We start from the raw sequence: 15,302 nt of genomic DNA, 5'->3' as shown, positions 1-15,302 counted from the left end.
GTTTTCTCTATGTCGTCGGCCTGCAAGGATGCATTAGAGAGTGTTTTTGATTTTGTTGATGATTAGATCGTTACCTGAATTTGGTTTGGGTTTTCTTGATTACTTTTGTTATTACTATAAAGTTGGTAAGGTAAGAGGGTGCAATACTTGGCTTTATTCTTCAGTTTCACATAAGTGACCTACCAAACAATTAAAGAGCTGTAAGCGTTCTCACCTGGCAGTCGAAAATTCAAATTACAGGCAGTCCCTTGGTTACGACGGGTTCGAGTTACAACGTTCAGAGGTTAAGGCGCTTTTCAATTATATTCATCGGAAATTATTTCCAGGGTTACGACGCATGTTCCAGGGTTACAACGCCTACAAAGCTGATCTGGCACAAGAAATATGACACCGAAAATGGAAAAATAATCAATATTTGAAGTTTTTTTATGCAAAATGCAATAAGAATGCAGTTTACATAGTTTTTAATGCACCCAAAGCATTAAAATAAAGTTTCCTTAGAATTTTTTATGAAGTTCTGGCTTTCGACGATTTTCGGGTTACAGCGCGTCTCAAGAATGGAACCCCCGTCGTAACCCGGGGACTGCCTGTATTTGGCGGTCCTGCTGAGCTGTCATTTCATTTTCTGCCAGCCATGAAGTAACATCAGTGGTTCTTGCAGTTGACTTTTCATCCCCTTTACAGTTTTTTCGTTGTAGTAGGTTAAGTACAATTTGGTGGTGGTTTTTTCTTGGTCAGCTGCTTTTTAGCGTTCAATTAGCTAAATAGAATCGGACAGTGGTTCGTCATCAGTTAGATTCCAAAACAAGAATGGCTAAGCTTTGTCATGATCCGCACTTTAAGTGTGTGAAGTGTAGGGGGCCAGGTATGTAGCAAAGATTTAACTTACATTGAGTGTCAGAACTTAAATGAGCAAGGTTGGAAGAACTTAAGGTCTCATTTAGAGAAAATGGAAAATGATTGGAAGAGGAAGGCGGCTCTTCGTGCCGAGGTTAAGAATAGTGTTGAAGCAGCTCCTTTGCCTTTAGAGGCAAAGAAGTCTACTTTTTCTTCCCCTCTGTTACCTAATATCTCTCCTATCGATAGTCCTCCTACTTTATTGCCAGTAACTCCTGTCCAGGTAGCCCATGCTTCCAATTCTAACACCATTTCCAGCTTAGAGTTCAAAATGGACTGGAAATTTGAGATTTTGGCCAAATCCAATATGAATTTGGATGTCTTTTCAAGCCGTTATGGAAAAATCAAATGCTAATGAAAGATCAGTGATGTGCCAAGTGTCATGTTTGAGGAGGTGGCTGTCCGTTCCCCCAGTTCTCCTAGGCCAGTGTTTCCCAACCCCTGGGTAAATTACCCCACTTGACCCATATTTTGGGGGCAATGAATGGTCTGATCAGATGTTTTGGAAAGGGAATTGTTGCATAATTTTCTACATTAGATGCCTTCCTTGATAAGGTGAATTCTGAAGATATCCTTAACCATATGAAAGCAGACATTAGAAATCACCTGACCAGCGTCTTGGAAAGCTTGCATAAGTACTTTCTAGATTTGAGTAGTACCTACAATGATTGGGTAAGACTTCTTTTTAATGTGAGTGAAGTTATCATTCGTGATGAAGATTGTCAAGCAAAAGAAGAATTTATCACTCAGGACAAATAATGCATGGAAACTAATGTTTATCAACACTAGCCTCTCGGGCAGTACAAATTCTCAGGATTTTCTACCACTTACTCACGAGCAAGCTTTCACTACTGTCCTTGGAATGAAGACCAAGAAACATAACAGACACAACATGTCAACTAACACCCTTGCAGCACTTTCTGTAACCAAGCCCAGAGTAGAAAAAATTGCGCAGGTAATGCAAGCTCAACCCTCACTGAAGAACCAGAGCAAACATAAAGTGATCACTGAATAATATATTATTATTGTTGTATTTATGATGGTTGATTTTAATTTACATAAAAGTGGAAAAGTTTGCATTTGTGCTGGATCCTTAAATATATATACAGCCAATAGTGGATTATATGACCCGTGCAGTTCATCAGGTGACTGCAGGAGGAAAAAAGCCGATCTTACCGAGTATATGTTCAGTGGGGTAATTGATAACTACAAAATGTATTTTGGGGTACTCATTTCGTAAAGGTTGGGATACACTGTCCTTGACGAAGGTCCCTGTCCCATTCCCCCACACCCGGGAGAAAATATACTGGAGGTGAAAAGGAGATGTGAGGTTTTTTGCCCACTGGCCGTCGCCGACATCATTGAGCCTGTTGACTCGCAGAAGTCGACTAAATGCCATTGGAAGGGCATTGATATTAGTGAAGTGCAGTTTTCTTCGGAATCTGATGTGTCATCACCTGAGAAGAAGTGACAAATCGTCGTGCTGTGGTTTCACATCCTTTGAAGAGGCATGCCTCGTTTATGGACTTTTTAACTCGACCAGTGAAGAAGTTGAAGGAGCATTGGAGTCCTCAGCTGTCCTGTAGTTTTGTGCCTGTTCGGGTCATTTAGGATTCTCATCAGTTGTCTCCAGAGAGTCAAGTTCCATCTGGCGACAGTCAAATTCTAGTGCATTCCAGTGCCGAAGCAATCTGAACAGCATTCACCTTTTAGGTCATCAAAAGGAGTTTCGTCTTGTTTGTCTCCTGCTGCTCGTAGCGCCTCGCCTGCAAGTTGCTCATCTTCTAAGAAGAGCAGTTCGAATACCACTGCTTCAACTTCCAAAACTAGTGCTATGTTGGATGATTCGTCTTTTGGTCCATTTAAACAGCAACTTCAAGAGCTTATGGGTTTCCTGAAGAAAGCGACGGCTCCTAAAGGAGAGGACGATGGTTTGTCGCCCGTTTCATCGGAAGAGGAGCAGGATTTGAAATAGTCTCGGCATACTCGAGTCTCTTGAAGTTTTTGCTCACCACCTATCCGGACTTCTTTGAGCCAGCCTCTCCTTTGTTTCTGCCTTCTATTTTCGTAATGGACAGGAAGGTAGTTCCTTCAGGTTTGCCGAAGTTGGTCCTTTTCCAGTCCGCCAAGAAAGTGTAGAAGAGTCTTAACGAGTGGTTGGCAAAGAAGTGGGAGTTTGGTAAAGCTTCTTTCCCAATCCTCCTTCCAAACTTCAAAACAGAAGTATCGTTTTTATGCAACTGGAGAACTTGCTTCCTTGGGAGTGTCTGCCTCCTCTCAAGGGGACTTCTCTGGTTTAGTAGACTCGAACAGAAGATAAGCTTTTGCGACTGCGAAAGTCATGTTTTCCACCCCAGATTTTGATAATTTGTAAAGAACTTGTTTAAGGTGATAGAAGTGTTTAGCTTTCTGCACTGGACAACTAGGGCATTATCTAGGGAGATAAAGGAGTGTCAGTCTTTGGAATAAGAGTTTGCTTTGGACTGGTTTAATAATGTTTTGTCTTACGCAGACAAAGCTGTGAGAGATGATTCAGGAGAGCTAGCTGCTCTTATTATGATGGGAGTGCTAAAAAAACAGTAGTTATGGTGTTCTTTTGCATCTCGAGGAGTGACGATGAATCAGAAGTCTGCATTAATGTTTTCTCCCATAAAAAAGTCCCACCTGTTCCTAGAGGAGACAGTTCTACAGGTGTTGTCATACCTTGAGTGTTGTCATACCTTGAGAAGAAGTCTGCCAATGACCTTCTGCTGACTCAATGAACGAGACATCCAAAGGATCCTCCTGTGACAGGGGCTAAATTTCCTCCGCTCCAGAAGCATCCTTTTTGAGGGGGAAAGACCAGGATTCAAGGCAGACCAAGGACGAATTTACAAGTTCCAGCCAAGTTGACCAAGAAAGACCCTTTTAAGTCAACTTCCAAGTAATCAGAAAGTCATTCATACAACCGTAGGAGAGAGAGTATTGCTTCTGGGAGGAATGGAGCAGGGAGAAGGCTATTCGATCCCTTTTCTTCAAGATCCTCCTCTGTCCAATTCTCGTATCTCATTGATAGCATACTCAAGGGGATCAGAGAGAGTTCCCACATTGGCCAAGGAAGTAGAGGCACCTATCAGCAAGCAGTCAATAGAATAAGTTATAGACAAAAACTCCCCAGGTTTTTACAACAGGCTATTTGTAGTCCCCAAGGCATCGGGGGCTGGAGGCCCGTACCAGACGTAAGTGCTTTGAATCTCTCTGTTCAGAAGATGAAGTTTCAGATGGAGACCAGTCGGTTTGTGATGTTAACCCTTCAGCCAGGCGACTCCATGGTGACCCTTGACATAGAAGACGCATACTTTCATGTCCCTATTCATCAAGAGTTGAAGTTTTTGAGGTTCATCTTCAAAGAAAGTTTTTCAATTTAGAGCTCCTTGCTTCGGACTGACAATGGCTCCCCAAGTATTCACTTGTATCCTTGCTCCTCTGGGGAAATGGCTATATCTGATGAGGATCAGCACAGCTTTTTATTTGGATGACTGGCTTTTGAGATCCAAGTTGAGTTGTCAGTGTGTGAAGGACCTGGAAAAGACTTTGCGCCTAACTCAGCTATTAGGAATCAGGATAGATCACAAGAAATCCCAGTTGTCTCCAACTCATAAGATTCCCTATTTATGGATGATTCTAGACTCTAGCTTTTTGGGTTTTTCTCTCCCCGAAGAGAATAGAGTTGTACATAAGGACAGTGCAAGATTTTCTAAATCGCCTGTCTTGCTCAACTCTAAACTGGATGAGTCTCCTCGTAACCCTTGCATCTTTGGGAGCTTTGTAATTTTGGGCCGTCTCCACACGAGGTCTCTCCAATTCTTTCTGAAGGCAAATTGGAATCGGAAGATGTAGCCAGATTCATTCATTTTTCCCTTGACATGGGAAATAAAGTGATCTTTGTTGGTGGCTTTCGAAGAAGACTTCAGGAAGGGATTTCTCTAGTCATTATGAACTCTGACCGAGAGTTCTTCTCTGACGCATCGTACAGAGGGTGGGGAGCTCTCTTGGGAGGCAAGAAAGTCTCAGAATTATAAAGGTGAAAGAGTTGAAGGCAATTTTTCTGGGTCTGCAAGCCTTTGCTCCTCTGGTTGTGGGAAGAAAATTAGCAGTTTATGTGGACAACATGGTGCTTTCGTATATCCGCAAACAAGGGACACTTTCTCTCAACAAAGGTTTGTTCAAGGAAAAGTGAACGTCTCGGCAGGTGAGCTGAGCCACTCAAACCAAGTCCTGATGGAATGGACTCTGAATGAGAGTGTTTGCCGAGTATCTCTGGTTCCCAACTCGCTAGCGTGGAGGACAGATGTGATGCTCCTGGACTGGATGGGCCTCAATGCTTTCCCCCCTTTGGTCTCATAAGAGAGGTCATCAACAAATTTCAGTCCCATCAGAATGTGTCGATGACACCCATGGCCCTATTCTGGCCCAGGAAAGAATGGTTTCTGGACCTCCTCAAGCTCCTGGTGGACTTTCCCAGACTTCTGCTACAAGGTCAACGTCTTCTCAAGCAACCCCACTTTGACAGATACCACCAAGGGTTGTCCACTCTGGCCCTGACAGGATTCAGACTGTGGAGCCTTGTCAGGGTGAAAGGGTTTTCTCGAGGAGTGGCAGAGGCTATTGCTAAATGTAGAAGTAGTTCTTCCATACTCTATCAATCAAAGTGGAGGATATTTAGAGTGTGGTGCAGAAAACGTCAGGTCTCTTCTTCTACGACCTCTAACAGAAATAGAGTTTTTGTTACTTCTGAGAGATACAGGAAAGCTATCCACCTCTACAATTAGGGGTTATAGGTCTCTGCTTTCTTTTGTTTTTAGGCATAGAGGCTTTGACATTTCGAATAGTCAAGACGTTCTTGACCTCATTAAATCTTTTGAGACTTCAAAAGCAGGGAAGCCTTGGGAAGTGGGTTGAAACTTGGACATTATTTTAAGGTGGATTTCCAGTCTGCAGTTTGAGCTTGTAAGTTCTTCTTTGAAGGATATAACGAAGAAGATTTTGTTTCTGCCTACGTGATATACAATAGGAATTACTTAGGGCATAGCCTGGACACGGCCGCTGAATTCTTAAAACAAGGCAGTTTGGTAGTTAACTACCGGTCTGATCATTGGTAGTCTCTCCAACCGGGCGGGGTAGAAGGCAAGAAGTCCGGAAAGATCTGTGCCTTGTTCGAGATAGATCCTCGCTCCTTTGTGCGTCCTATTAAGGGCGTGAGTGAAATGGAGATACCATGTGTGGGGAATGTTCCCTGTGGTCTGCTGCTCAGTGGGGGAAGTTTGCAGGAAGGAGGAGGTACATGAGGAAACCTAAATCCATGTTGGGAGTAATTCCCCCCTAACCATTCAAAGTGTGTTGGGGTGCATTGTGGCAGAGAGCCACGTCACTGCTAGCAGCAGCTCTGCTAACAAGGGTGCTGCTCTTACTAGCGCTGTTACCAATCCTGCTACAGTGTGGCAAGAACCGATGCATTCTCCTCGGGAAGGCGTATCGTCTGCATGATCGCACTTTCCTAGACCCATGCACTTGTCACCACTGCTGATTGGTGCAAAGGCGTGGCTCACTCCCCCTAGCAGCAGTGCTGCTAGGAGGAGTGAGAGCATCCAATCCACCTCTCTTATCCCCTGGGGTTTCAGAACCCCATTGAACATATGCACAAGTCATGGAGGATGGATCCAGGGGGTTTGGCAAGGTTCTCCCTCATGGGGGAGTTGATCGGGAGGAACGATCTCTGGAAGGACTGGATGGTCTTTTGCCAAGAGATTGGACACCCCCTGAGATACAGAGGACCTTTGCAGAAATGTTGCATTGATACGTCAGCACAACAATCTCGGGGAAGCCGCCGTAACCTCTCCTACAGGAGATCGCCCCTCCCGCCTCAGATCGTATTGGGGACCCAAGAGGGAACCCAGGCTTCAACGGGAATTCCATGGTCAGCCTTAGCTGACAGTGTGTTTCAGGATGAGAGAATTCATTTAGGTCCAAGCGATCGGATAGACTGCTTCTCCCTCCTCTACCTTGCCATTGGTGCTTTTGCACGCTCTTGGAAAGGCCTCTACTGACCAAGCAGGTGGCTCTAGACCTGATTCACCTTGGTCCAGGTCTGTCACTGCAGCACCTGACGAGCAAGAGTATTTCTCTCTCTCAACAGGAGGCAATGACGTTGGTAGCTACCGCTGTGGCAACTCTCCAAGCAGTCTCCTGGCTGGACCTGTGGTCTTTCACAGTGTCTAAGGTTGCTGCTTCCTCTGGGGCTATCGTCCTGGGGAAGACTCGGCCTTCAGGAGGCTGTGTCAGTTGCAGGTTAAGGCTGTTACCTATCTGGCACACCAGACTGCTAACCTGTGGGCAAACCTAGTTTTCTAGAAGTGTGACTTTCCTTCCTCTTCTAAGTAACCAGATTGCTTGGCTCTTGAGTCGGTATTGGCCTTAAGGAATGGACCTTGCTGGGTTCTACCTCTCTTTTCAATAGAGAACAGGCAGATGCTGCGGTGGACAAGCATCGAGATGACAATAAGGACTGGCTTGTTCACCAGGCAGTAGTGAAGGCCTCTGTGCCTTCAGGTTCCACTGCGGCTAGAACTTGAAGTCTGGCTAGCTATTCTTCAGCCCCAAAGAATTCCGCTTCTAAGGGATCCCGAGGAACGACTCAGCCTTGTTCCTCTTTGAAGGGAGTGGTGTCATGCCCCTCACAGCCAAACCTTGTCTTCAGGGAAGGGAGGTAAGGGTAAGAAAAAGAAGGCGAAACTCTAGGATCGGCGTTCCCCTCAAGCTGCTGCCATCGGTGGGGGTTGCCTATCGAGCCATTGGGCAACTTTGCAGCGATACAGAGCAGAGACTTGGGTAGTGGATGTCCTTCGGAAGGATTATCTACTCGCCTATAAATTTCTGCCACCCTTCACCAACCACCCGGTCTGTCCTTCCTACGTAGTGGGATCGAAACACTAAGCATTAGTAGTAGTAGTTCAGAAGATGCTGAGTAAGGGTGCTGTAGAAGTTGTGTCAAACTGGTCTCCCAGGTCTTTTGTAAAGATGTCGGGGGATTGGAGACCGGTCATAGACCTTTCTCCCCTGAACCGATTTGTTCGCCAGACTGGTTCAAGATGGAGACAACACGTTCAGTGTTGGCCTTGATCAGGGAGAGTGACTTCATGCTTACGGTGGACCTTAAGGATGCGTATTTCCAAATACCCATCCATTGGTCAACCTGCAAATACTTCCGCTTCGTCCTTTGGGGGAATGGTCTACCAGTTCAAGGCACTATGCTTCGGACTCTCGACCGCTCCCTAGGTTTTCACGAGTGTTCAATCTGGTCTTGACTTGGCACATTTGCACGGGATACTTCTTTAGAGGTATCTTGACAATTGGTTGATCCTGGTGACCTCCTGCTTGCAGTTACTAGAGGACAGAGATCACCTTCTCAAGTTTTGTCAGGATCTAGGGGTCTTGATAAATCTGGAGAAGTCCAATCTCGAACTCAAGCAGAGGACGTTGTATCTGGGCATGCTGAAAAACACAGCAGCAGCAAGGGTCTTCCCCTCAGACTCTTATCAGTAAGTTCAAAGAGGCAGCGCGGCTGTTCCTGCACCTGCTCGGCTTTGGCAAGTCGTGATTGGTCACCTGTCGTTATTGGAGAAGTTGGTCCCTCATGAGCGCCTTCACCTTCGGTCTTTCCAGTGGAGACTGAAGGAGTATTGGTCCCAGTCACAGGATCTTCAGTCATTCCTCGTTCCTCTCTCGCAGGAGGTAAGGGAAGACTAATTGGTGGCTAGACAACAGGAACCTCATAGTAGGAGTGGATCTGTCTACTCCCCCCTCCAGACATGCTCCTGTTTAGACACATTGAACGAGGGATGGGGCGTACATCTGGAGGAGTTGCTGACTGCAGGAGTATGGATCCTTCACAACAAGTGCCTTCACTTCATCCTGGAACTCAAGGCAGTCTTCCTGACACTCCAAGAGTTTTGGGAAGGATTAATGAGACTGTGATGTTGATGAGCAACAACACCACAGTAGTGGCATTTGTCAACAAGCAAGGGGGACTTGCTTCTCTCGAGTTACACCAGTTGACAATGCAGGTGCACAAGTGGGCAGTAGCTCTCTCAGTAGAGCTGTCATCCAGGTACCTCCCAGGCAAGAGGAATGTAGTGGTAGACAAGCTAAGCCGCCAGAATCAGATAATAGGAACCAAATGGTCCCTACACCAGGACGTGGCGGAAAGACTTTTCAGCCTATGGGGGTGTCCAGTCATTGACGTGTTTGCCAACTGGTTCAACAGGAAGGTGGAAGCCTTCTGCTTTGTTGTTCTGGACCCACAGGCAGTTGCAGAGGACGTGTTCCAACATCCATGGGACAACCCTGTTCTGCCTGATTCGAGCTGTGATCAGCAGGATGTGAATCACACAGATGCCTCTGGTGGCATCCAGATGGCCTCAGGCCATTTGGTATCCCAACCTCTTGGCTCTCTTCTTTCTGAGGTACCGAGATAGATCCCCCATGGTGGAACCTGTTGTGTCAACCACACGTCGAATGGTACCACCAGTCAGTAGAGTCCTGTGTCTTCATGGCTGGAAGTTATCCACCATCTCTTGCAAGCGAGAGGCTTTTCTCGTCGAGCAGCAACAGAGATAGCTGGATACCTCAGACAGTCCTCTGCAGCAAACCAGGGAAAGTGAGCCTTGTTCTGTGGTTGGTGTTGTAGATGGGATATCTTTCCGGTCGGAGCCACTCTTCATCAGTTGCGGACTTCCTCGTTTACCTTCGCCAAGAGAAGCTCCTCTCCGTCTCTGCTGTAAAGGGCTATAGGGCTGCATTGGCCTTCTTCCTAAGCTGAAGGATGTGCATATCTTGTCTTCTGTCGAGATATCTCTACTCATGAGGAGCTTCGAGAGGTCTTGCCCACCCAGGGATCTCAGGCTTCCTGCATGGGACATAACTCTTATACTACAAAGCCTGACTCGTGCTCCATACGAGTCTCTTCGAGAGTCCTCAGACAGGGATCTGACCCTCAAGACTTCTTTCTGCTGGGCCTGGCATCAGTGAAGAGAATAAGCAAACTGCATGGTCTTTCTTTCAATGTTTAACACTCAAGAGGTTGGGGATCAGTTACGCTCAACTTTATCCCAGATTTCATGGCGAAGACTCAGAATCCAATGGTCCTTGATGCTAGGTTTGAGTCCTTCCATCCCCTCCCTGAGTGACTTCGTTGGTGATGATCCAGATGAGATGGTACTTTTTCTGGTTAGAGCACTACGGCGCTATCTGAAGAGGACTCACCATCTCCGACCTGAGTGTTGACGACTCTTCGTTAGCACCGGTGGTTCCAAGAAAGAGGTGCCCAAGAATACTCTCTTTCTGGCTTTGTGAGACGATCAGGAAGGCGTACTCTGCTGCTGGCAATGACACCAGTCAAACTTCATCCGAGAGCTCACGAGGTCAGGGACATTGCCCTGTCCCTCACATTCTGTAAGAACCTTTTAGTTCAACAGGTTTTGAAGGTGGGGTCTGGGCGAGCCAGACCATCTTCACCACTCATTACCTCAGTGACGTGGTCGGTATGGTCTCAACCTGCCATCTCATGGCCGCGAGTTAAATTCTTGGGCATTCCATTAAGGGGTGAGAGAGAGATGTGTATTTCTGGTGATGGAAGTTCACTCTCGACATGGTTTGGAAATCACATAAAGCCAATGGTCCTGTTGCTGAATAACCACTGGTTCCATGCAATGTAAAAACACCATGCAAACCAACAAACAACAAAAACAAACCTCTCATTACCTTCAAGATATTGTTCACAGGTCCTTGGACACATTTTCGTTGGGACCTGTGGTGGGTGCTCAACAAATTTAGCTTACCCAGCTCCTCTAACAGGACAGAGTCGCATCTCGCCTCATTGTATGGTATGATTGAGGAGTGACTGGCTCCTCTTCATCCCTTTCATCCTACTCATTCCCTCCGGGTAGAGAGTAATGCCGACTGTTTCATGCTGAACCGAGCATAGGTGGAGGTAAGACACTCCTTAGGGTAACCTATCAGTTCTTTTTTATTAGCAGTAGATGCCAGTGGCTGGATCCTCTTCCTTGCTCGTACGACTAGGAAGAGAAACCAGGCAGGCTGAACCCTAGTCGAGTCACTGGAGCTCACTCAGATGCCTCCCTCCAATAAGTGAGTCTTCTTATTGCAAAGGACAGACGGTTTGTATATCGTCTAGGAACAAATCACAGTTTTTGAAAGTAAATTGTATTTTTCCTAACTATACAAACCTAAGTCCTTTACACTTAGTGCCCATCTCATGCCATCTCTCAATCTGTTACCTGGGTTGAAAGCAAATTGGAATGTTCACGTCCAGTTGGAGAGACTACCAACGACCAGACCGGTAGTTAACTACCCAACTGCCTTGTTTGAAGAATTCAGCAGCTGTGTCCAGGCTACTCCTTAAGTAATTCCCATTGTAAAGGACCAAGGTTTGTATAGTTATGAAAATTACAAATTACTTTTAAAAAATGTGATTTTTAGTCACCTTAGCTACAGCTGTTAGAGTGAGTGAGATCCAGGCCATCAGTAAGGAGGTTGGGTTCGCTCAGAACAACGCAGTGCGTTCTTACATTGGAGATTTTCTGGTGAAGAACAAGGACCCATCGAATTCAAGATGAGGAGCGTATACAGTGGTCCCCCGTATTCGCGGGGGATGCGTACCAGACCCCCCTGTGAATAGTTAGAACCCGCGAATGTTTGGAACCCCTATAAAAATGCTAAAAACAGCCTATTTTGTTAGTTAAAACGCAAGAAAAACCCACTAAAAATTTTCCTACATGGTTTTTTTAATAGTTTTATCACAAAAAGTGCATTTTATGATGAAATTCATAAAAAAAACCAGGAATTTGTGGATATTTATCATAGAAAAATACCGCGAATGTGCGAATTTTCTGCGAATAATGCAGGGAAACGTTCCCGAGAGAAATCCGCGAATCTGGAGAACGCGAATACGGGGAGTCCACTGTATTATGTAAGTCCTGTCAGAGCCATCAGGTACTATCTGCATATGACGGAGAGTTTAAGAGGAAGTTCGAACCGTGTTTGGTGTTCAGTGAGAGATCCTTCCTGACCTGTCTCTAAAAATGCTATTTTGTTCTTCATGAGAAGCCTGATTCTGGAAGTTCACATGCAAGTCCAAGATGAAGCTCTTAACATACTGAAGGTGAAGTCTCATGAAATTTATGCAGTGGTGACTTCCTTAGCATTTAGACATAATATGTCTATCCTCCATCCTGCAAACAACGTTCTGGAGGTCGAAATCTGTGTTTTCTGCACGTTATCTAAAGGATGTAGAATCTGTTTTTGAAATTATAACAGGTGGGGCCGTGGTCAGTATCTGGCTTGGTGTTGGAGAGGAAGCTTAAGGGGACCTCTTTCCCTCTACTGTCTCCTCACCTTGTGTTTTTTTAAGGTTGTCGAGTTTTTTGGGAACAATGGGTACAATGATTAGGGTTGTGGTTTGTTTTAATTTTTAGTGTGGGTGACTGTTCTTTGGATTGGTTGTCTGGTCTTTGCCCAGGGCAAAGGCAAACTGTTTAATTTAGTTAACCATCAGTGAACCTCCATTGTTACAAAATCCCACCATTAGTAGGGATGATCTTGGCCATTACTGCCATGTCTCCTACAGGTAATGAGAGCACCAACCAGAGGCAGTATCCCCTGCAGCTGCTCTCTCACCAGGTAAGATACTGCAAACATTATGTAATGTGAGCATATTATTGTTTTCTAAACCAATAACCTTTTTTTAAGATGGAAAATAAACTTCCATTTACCCACCTTCCCTGGAACATGGAATCAGCTTTGTAATTGTTTGGTTAGTCACATGCGAAAAAGTTTTTTAATAAGGTTTCACATATACTTGCCAAACAATTACATATTCAGAGCACTCCCTCCCTCCCCACAGATGGACATTGTGGCTCAACAAATTGATGAAAGTTAGCTCTGCAGTACTGGGTATTCCCGAAAGTGGGCGGGTCCCTATCACCTACACCAGTGGTTCTTAACCTTTTTTGGCAGCGACCCAAAATTTTGCACAAATCAACCATGGCGACCCAAGCCTACATAGATATACAAATTGTCTTTATAAGTAATATGTTAATAATTTTCTGCAAACCCTTAGCGACCCAATAAAATGGCTTTGTGACCTAACTTTGGGTTGCGACCCAGGGGTTAAGAACCACTGACCTACACTAACGATGGCAGCTCCACCACTGCCAAATAATTTGAATTTTTGACTGCCTTGTGAGAAAGCTTACAGCTTTGTAATTGTTTGGTATATATGTGAAACCTTGTTTTATTGTAAAAATATAATTTTACGATGATCACAACCAATGTGTTAAATGTAGGATCAAGGTTTGCTCTTTTAACAAACACTGTGATTAGTACTATATTAGTTGCTCAATTTAAATACTAATATTTATTTAAAGTGTATGAGCAGATGCAAGAAGCAGATAAGAATAGGAATAGACAAAAGATTCTTCTAGCTCTAGGACAGGAAGTGAGGTTAGAAGTAATTTTCTAATTTTTTGCAACTTTTCAAATAGCAGCTCTTCCTGCTCTCCCTGTTTTTCCTAGTGTTGCTTCCACTTCAGAATTTTCTCCTCTCAAAGCTCCTGATATTAGTCAGGATATGAGGTTTGGCAAATTAGAAGCCAATGTAGCTAGTTTTAGGGCTACATTTGAAAAGTTTATGGAGGTAACCTCCTTTACACTTGCTGTTTTGCCAGCCCAATTTAGTTGTCATTTTTTGGGTTTCCCGTTGTGGCAGAGGAAGTGTCAACACCCTCCCTCCCTGTTAGCCATACCTTAGCGACACACTGTGATGCTGCTACTATTGTTGGAGGTACAGGGAAGTGGGTTATTTCTGGGAGTGGTAGCAGTTTGTGCCCATTGACTTCTTCATCTGGCCAACCTGGCACGTATCACATACAGATTGGCACTTGGCCACCGAAAGATAATCATGGCAAGATCAAGCAAATTTTGGTAAAAATTAGTTTGGTAACATCTCTAACTTTCTGGGGTTCTTTTCAGAAAAGAGCAATGTTCAAGGATTGAAATAAACAGACTGATGAAATATTAAATTGAATAATGCTAAAAATGATTAAGCTTTTGAATAATGAAATTCAGTGTCAGTTTATATAATGTAATAACAGTACGAAATAGAAAAGTGATGTAAAACTTTCAAGTTAAATAAGCTCCTTACCTAACACAGTGTAGTGTGTCCTCAACTGTTTTTGTAGAGTGAACACTTAGGAATTAGGAGCTATGCAGGAAGTAGATATACTAGGTAGGGATAACTCCACTCACTCAATAGCTGAATCTGTATCCCCTAGGCTTTGCTGGAGGCTGCCTATTCTAGCAATCCTTATCCGTGATCTTCCTTAAGTCTTCCTTTGCATGAGGATTCAGTATTCTTTGGGAGGTGTTCAGACATCTATGGCTTGCTATAGAGCAGGCACTAACCTGACAGAAAGCGCTCCATCAGAGACACGCTTGGTGCCAGATGCTCGCTTTATTCTTCTCAGTCCCCAGGCTATCTGACTATGCCATTTCATCTTTATTATTTTTGTCTGATGTTAGGGAGTTTTGTGCAAGTAGTTATAATTGGGTTTGTGAATGCATTTGTCCTTCATATTCTCCTTCCTTTCTCAGGTGTTCTTATCAACTTTCAACTCCTTTCGCGTAAGACAGTACTAGTTTCTCCTACTTCTCGGAGAAGCAGGAGGTTATATCGGCAGTGTGTAAGGCGCAGACACCTCATTGTAGTTATCATCTCAAATGTTGCTCTTCCAGTCTTGGTCCCCTTCTTTGTCAAATTGCCTACTCCTGAGTATTCTAGGAATTTTCTTTAATTGCATTCAACATCATGGACACCTCGGTCTGCTTTCCATCTCTGAGGCAGGATTTTAAGTACAGGCAGTCCCCAGTTAGTGATACGGGTTCCGTTCCTGGCTGAGTGCCAATAAGTGAGAATTGTCATCAACCCTCTTACGCCGACTGGACGTATTTTACGTCGGCATTTTTTGTCTCCCGTGTGCCGACTGGACGTATTTTACGTTGACTTACAAAAGTTTTTTTTTAAATTCGCGGAAAAATACTTATACCAGCCTAAAACTTTTGAATCACGTGCCTTGGGGGATGCTGGGAGTTCACGGATCAAGGTGTTGTTTTGTTTACAATTGTTACGCAGGCGCGCAAGCGCGAATTTCTTTCTTGCCGCACTAAAAAGTATCTGTGACACATCTCGGAAATTATTTCGTCACTTTGACATAATTTTTGTACCATTGTAAATTAGCCATTACATGAAGTATTATATATAAAAATGTGTGCATTTTTATGTAGAATACAAT

At 44.5% G+C, this 15,302-nt stretch overlaps 1 protein-coding gene across 1 annotated transcript in view; it reads left to right on the top strand.

Annotated features, from left to right (window-relative positions):
- The window catches only part of LOC135207245 (chromobox protein homolog 8-like), a 153,044-nt gene that overhangs the window by 119,280 nt on the left and 18,462 nt on the right, over window positions 1-15,302 (top strand). The window lies entirely within an intron of this gene.

This window comes from Macrobrachium nipponense, chromosome 32, assembly GCF_015104395.2.
Source record: "Macrobrachium nipponense isolate FS-2020 chromosome 32, ASM1510439v2, whole genome shotgun sequence".
Lineage (NCBI taxonomy): Eukaryota > Metazoa > Arthropoda > Malacostraca > Decapoda > Palaemonidae > Macrobrachium > Macrobrachium nipponense.
This window is presented reverse-complemented; position numbering and strand designations above follow the sequence as displayed.